Below are 6,630 nucleotides of genomic sequence, written 5' to 3' on the forward strand. Positions count from 1 at the left end.
TTATAGAATATCACAGATGCACAAATGTTATTATTTCCTTGAAAATATGATTTCAAATGATTGTGTTCAGGAAAATGTTCATTTTGTAAGAAATGTGATTAAGTTATAAAATAGCTTAGGACTGGAGATTCGTAATTAAATTTGGATTGGCCCATAAGGGTTTGATTAATTTCAGACGCTATCATTCAATTTTCTAATGTGTTTTATACTTGCATGCCAATGTAATTTTGGCGTAGATAGTCATGAATTAAAGTTTTGTGGCAACTTGACTGACTACATTTTTTCCCGGTTTATTTCCAACTTGTCTAATGTCATTTCGTCTAATTGCCAACTCGTCTACTATCATTTGGTCCATCATCAATTCGTCCACTACCCACATGGTCTAATTGTCATTTCGTCCACTCACTATTTGTCTAATAACCAGTTGATCCAATAGCCATAATATAGTCCATAAACCATTTGGTCTAGTTGGAAAAGTGTTAATTGGGCGAAATGAATGAAAAGAAAATGGGTATTAGACCAACTGGTTATTAGACGAAATGGTCATAGACGAAGTGATGATTGGACTAAATGGTTGTTAGACGAATTGTTGATGGACGGAATGGCAGTATACTAGATTAAGGTAGACAAGGTGGTGAGTGGACGAATTGGCAATTTACCCATTTGTTAATCTACATGTAGCCTAATTTTAATTTGTCTCTATACCACAATCGTTTCGCTTCCCATCCCAGAAACTCATTATGGTGAATGAGGAAATTGTTGTCCAAATTTTTCAAGAAGGAAATGCGACCTGTGTGAAGCTGAGTTAATGCTAATACATACTGCATATATCGCAAATCATGAAATGAAAATGTTCAGCAGCTCGTAATATTGTACGTTGCACAGAGACGGGGGCGCTGCGGTGGGTGTCGAACCTCGGACCTTCTAGTTCAACTTCAGAGACTGATAGGCCTACATTTTAACTAAGAAAAAACACTCTCCACCCAGGTGAATAAATGGATAACCGTTTGAAGGGATTCCTTGAATGCTCGAGGCTCGAGCACCTGACCATGCAGGGTAGCCGAGTATTATGCAGCGATTAGAAACAATGTATTGAGCGCTATAGTCATACTGTATATAAAATGTGCTTTATCATCATCTCAAATTTTAATGACTATCGTCATGATAATATTAATTATCATTCATTATCTATAATTCTTTCCATTGGTTAATTATACGATTTATGTATTCTTACTCTCAGTTTTCTTGTGCCATTAACACTCCACTGTGTTAACTTGTGCAAGTTTTGGTTTTGGTTTTCGATACGCTTGAAAAAAACCAATGCCATTTTGAACACCACATCAATAACTAATCTCTCTATACATGTGGTATTGTAGTTCCTCCTCCCTTGCCTGTAAACATTTTCATTCAGAAGCCCGAGTCGAGTCGATATCATGAAAAAAAAAAAAACAATAACGAGATCCAGATTCCAATCCAAGAGCAAATGAAACGTATAAGCATTTCAGACCAAGATTTTAGAATATAGTAAAAGAAAAATGATAATTTTAAAAATAAATAAAGACTCCCCCCTTCCCCCCTTCCCTCTCTCCCTCTCCCTCCCTCTCTCTCTCTCTCACTAACATTCTTTTAATGTTGTGCTAATGTAATTTCGTACTGTATACTAGATGTATATCCCAGGTCTAGCCCTCGCTGAGAACTATTTGCACATCGTCCGACAATGCAAACAAAGCATGCCTTACATGCAGAGAAATCAATAATATACAATCGGCAAACCGAACTGTTATATTGAGCCCGCTTTTACAGTTATCAATTATTCACTAATATCATCATATCGCCAAGACTTATCGATTTGTAAATCGTATTAGAAAATCCTCCTTGCTATACATAAACATCATTCGAAAACCTAATACCGTACATTATACCTAACACTGTACAGATGACAGGTTCCTAAGGTTCGTAATTCCGAAACACGTAAATTGCCTATACCTCGATGTTCGTTAATCCGAAAACGTAAAAGGGTTCGTTAATCCGAACATTTGTGGCGTTGTTCCGAAGGTTCGATATTCCGAAAACGAAAAAGGTTCGTTGTTCCGAAGGTTCATTCGTCCGAAAACGAAATAAGGTTCGTTAATCATTACGTTTTTGGATTAACGAACCTTCGAAATTACGAACCTCATTTCGTTTTCGGACTTACGAACCTTCGGATTTACGAGCCTTCGGAAATACAAACCTTCGGAATAACGAACCTTCGGAATAACGAAGCTTCGGAATTACAAATGTATGCGGATGACAGTGCCCAATCCCCGCCCCAAGTTCCAAGACCAAGGGAAATAAAAAGAAAATGAAAAAAAGAAATGGGGAGGGGACAGGGTCAAATTTGATATGATATTGTTGAATATACATGTACAAACAGTGTCAAAATCTGTCACAAAACTAAATTCTCATTTTTTAACCAAAAATTTCGCTCACTCGCTACTTACAATGTATTCAACTTTTTCTCACATACTCACGGTGTGCCCCTCATTACGCCAAACGCCCTATACTAGCCCCCCCCCCCCCCCACCATCCTCTTGTGATATTCGTTATTCTGTCGGGATGTAAGCTCTTAGGGAATGAAAAATTAAATGAAAAATCACTCTCTCGCGAAAGGACGGGGAGTTTATTATTAACCGGTAATATACCACCCGCCCAATATGATTAGATTGCCTATATACTGTACATACACAAAGACATGATTACATTATCCTTCTTATTTGATTATAGCCACTGACATATTAATGAAGTAATGTTCAGACGGGAACGCGAGAACTGGAAATTTTAATAGTGCATAATATGCCTACATAAAGATTACTGTTACATGCTAAAATCATTCAAATTTGTTTTTTTTTTCAGAGATATTTGACATGTTTTTGTAATACCTCGTGTTTTAATTTTTTTTTAGTTAAGCAATACTTTGTGAAAATAGCATGCACCAGGTATAAAGTCATCTCTCCACTTTCATTTTTCTTATGTTATTTAATGAATCGTAATTGTTACATATTTTCATGCATGTGTGTATGATAATATGTCTCCCTTGTAACAACATAAATTGCAGCAATGATTGTCTTATACATTAAATAAGTAGTCGATCCAATTTTCTTCATCCTTGAAGGATAAAATTGGAAAAATATCATGTCAGATAGTAATAAAATACAAAATAAAATAAGTGGTGATATGACATCACCAGCTTGCTCATTGCATATTCATGAAGATATGCAAAGAACTGTTTTACCGAAATGATGCAAGCAAATGAATTGTCATAACTCTTTGCTATTCCTTGTCTGATTTTTATAATGGTTTTCAATGTTTTGTTTGTCTGAATTACTTTATCTGTTCAAATCATGTTATTTTCAGCCTGAACTTTAAGTTCCCCTTTAAGAAAATATTGAAATGCAAGAGGAATGGAAACAGTTGTAATGAATAAGAGAGAGAGAAAAAGAATATGAATTGATTCACTCGTGAAAAATAAATTAATTGTATGAAACTAGAAATTATTTCGATTGAGATAGTGGATTAACGATACGAATTGACATAGAAAAATAAGAATAATGTAGCTTAGGATCGGGTTGTCTGTAAACATGCGTTTAATCACATTATAATGCGTCATTTACCATTTTCATGGAAGGGAATTTTTAATGGGAAATCAGTTTTCCTTTCCTTCCTCTTTCAGTTTTACATTGCACAATCAGGTCATGATGGTTACATTTGTCATGTTAAGCACTGTCATCATACTTTGATTATTTGCCCACGCTTCCATAATGCAAGCGAATGAATTGTCATGTTAACACGCACTTGCATTGGTAAATATTACATTTACCAATCATATTATTTGCCATTTTAAGTTTCTTTAAACGGGGTTTACACCTTACATAATGTATGGGTGTGGGGCTGTTACAGTAGCCCCCCCCCCCCTATTTTATAACAAAATAATGCTGAATACTTTGATTATATGTACAAATTATTTTGTTAATTGCCCCGGACGTTTAATAATTTTTTGGTACAGTCAGTACACTCATAAACACACCCTAATCACTCTAGATGTTAGGAACAGGGTCTAATAAAATAATTTGGTAATGTTTTTATTCACAGAGTCTTACAGAAAACAATTAAGCCTAACATGTATATTCTTAATTGATATATTGTTCACTACTACACAATTACCGATGGTATTATATATCACTGAAAATAGCGCCATATTTCTGTCTGTTTGGAATCGGATACGTATGACTGTATGATATATATATATATATATATATATATATATATATATATATATATATATATATATATATATAATTATATAAAGCTCTTCTTTTTTTATGTTCATCCGCACTCATGAAATTTTATACAAGTAGTTCATCGCGAAGATGTTCGCTATTGTCAACGTTTTAATCTCTTACTAATGAAAGCACAAGGGAGTCGGCGTGTAATAGTGGAGGACTAACGTGTTGTTACCATGGTAACGCTGATACTTCTGCATGAGTTGTGCTAAGATGTCGGATGAAGTTGCCGCGTTACTGTCATGAGGGAGATGTACTTTGATTCTCGCTGCCCTAATGATGTTGTTTTTCATCAACATCTCCAAGTTCTCAACGTTAATGATATTCACAGTTATTGTTACATAATCTGTGGTGATGATAATAACCCATACGTGTGACTAGTATAGCAGTGACACTCTCCCCTTCTTTTTCCTTATTCATGTTATTAACCATTACTGATATTCATCCGCGCGCATGAAATATTATATTCATTTATTTATTTATTTATTGTTTATTTATTTATTCATTCATTTATTTATTTATTTGTTTGTTTGATTATTTATTTATTCATTGGTTTTCTTTATTTTTTTATAGGGTAGGCCTGTTCAGTTATGTAAAACTGCTTTCCAAAGGCACCCTACAGTTTAACAAAATAACTCAACATCATAGCATTACAATGTATGTAACATATGATAAAGTAAAAAGAGAGTACATTGAAATCAACTCATGGAATTATTACATTTACATCAAGTTATTCAGTGTAATAACACGTATGACAGTCAGAATTGTAATGATTTACAATGTTTTTAATGCAAGGAGGGACGTGCATTTTTTATATCATAAGGGAGAGAATTAATTTAATTACAAATAATTAATCGCTAAATGTTCATTCCTTGACATCTTTACCCATGGTAGCATGACCCTTGGAAGCAGGGGCGTTGGGGTGCTGAACCCCCCCCCCCCCTACATTTTCCTGGGGGTGCATGCAGCGTGTATTATTCTACATAGGCAATATCCCCTGGAAAATTGGTAGGTGTTTTAAAAAGGAGAAATGTAACCCAAAATTCCCTATTTTTTCATTTTCTTTTTTTGCTCGTCAAATTTCTCGGGACCAAAATTACCTTCATTTTGTAGTGAAACAATTTTTTTCTTTTTTGGGGGTTGTCAGCACCCCCTGTAAAAAAAATCGTTCCCAGGCCCTGCATGGTGGACACTTCATGATGAGCTATCAGTGTGCCCTGTGCAAGTATTACCTTCTTTAGCGCTGTCGACACTGACGTTGTTATGAACTGTTATAATTGTGAAAAGGATTAATTAGTATTAGAAAAATTGACGAATAAAATTAGTGCGATTTAAATTTTCATAAATGTTCCCCGCAAAATCTCTAAAAAATTGCTTAATTTCTACAGAAATGCATTGTAGTCATGTACATGAGAATGGTGATCAAAATTTAGAGGGTCAATCTCCTTTGGTATTCAGAGACTTTTCCTGTAGGGCATATATTGTTATGGTTATGATATTTGCTTATATATATTCTGTTTTGCTTTACTTCGTTTGATAGATAAATATCAAATACTGTACATGCCTGAATTTATTTTATCTGTATAAGTTCATTGTAACTATTTTGATCACATTACTTTGTTCTTCTGTTGAAAATGAAAAATAATAAACTGAATTGAATTGAAAAAATTGATCAATGACATGAATTTACCATATTACAAGTCAAGGTAACCGAATTCAAAAGATCAACTCCTCAGCTTTACACCGAAGGTGTTTTTTTTAAATAAGGAAGTACGAAATGGGAGTATAAAAGGGGAATTAGGGGGCTTTGTGATTTTATAATACCCCTACGCTTGCAGCATAATGTCCCCCTATACAATGTAGGTCGTCTTACCCTCCTCTGTGAAATATATACTCGCGCCGCCCCTGGTATAGTGGTACTCGCCCCCATAATAATCAACAACTCCATGTCGATGTTGTTCTTTCAACATGATGCTGTATAAATAGCTGTGAAGAATCACACAAAATTCATTAGAACTTATTCACGTTCACTACTATTGTATAGCCCGGTATACTGTTTATCTAAACCCGATGATTTACGAGATATGCTTTCGCCTTTTTTAGCCTTTCAACGTAGTTGCCATGGTGACGTGCTCTTGGTCGTATATTAAAAACCAGTTCATTGTCTGAGATGGAAATTAATTGCATTGTGTAATAGAGGAAAACAGATAATATTTCATGCAAGATAATGAAAACCGTGTGCTGGGAAAATTGATTCATTCTGTCGAGTGATAACAAAGTTAACTCATTTTGAAACTATTTATGTCAGTTC

The sequence above is a fragment of the Lytechinus variegatus genome, chromosome 14 (assembly GCF_018143015.1).
Source record: "Lytechinus variegatus isolate NC3 chromosome 14, Lvar_3.0, whole genome shotgun sequence".
Taxonomy (NCBI): Eukaryota; Metazoa; Echinodermata; class Echinoidea; order Temnopleuroida; family Toxopneustidae; genus Lytechinus; species Lytechinus variegatus.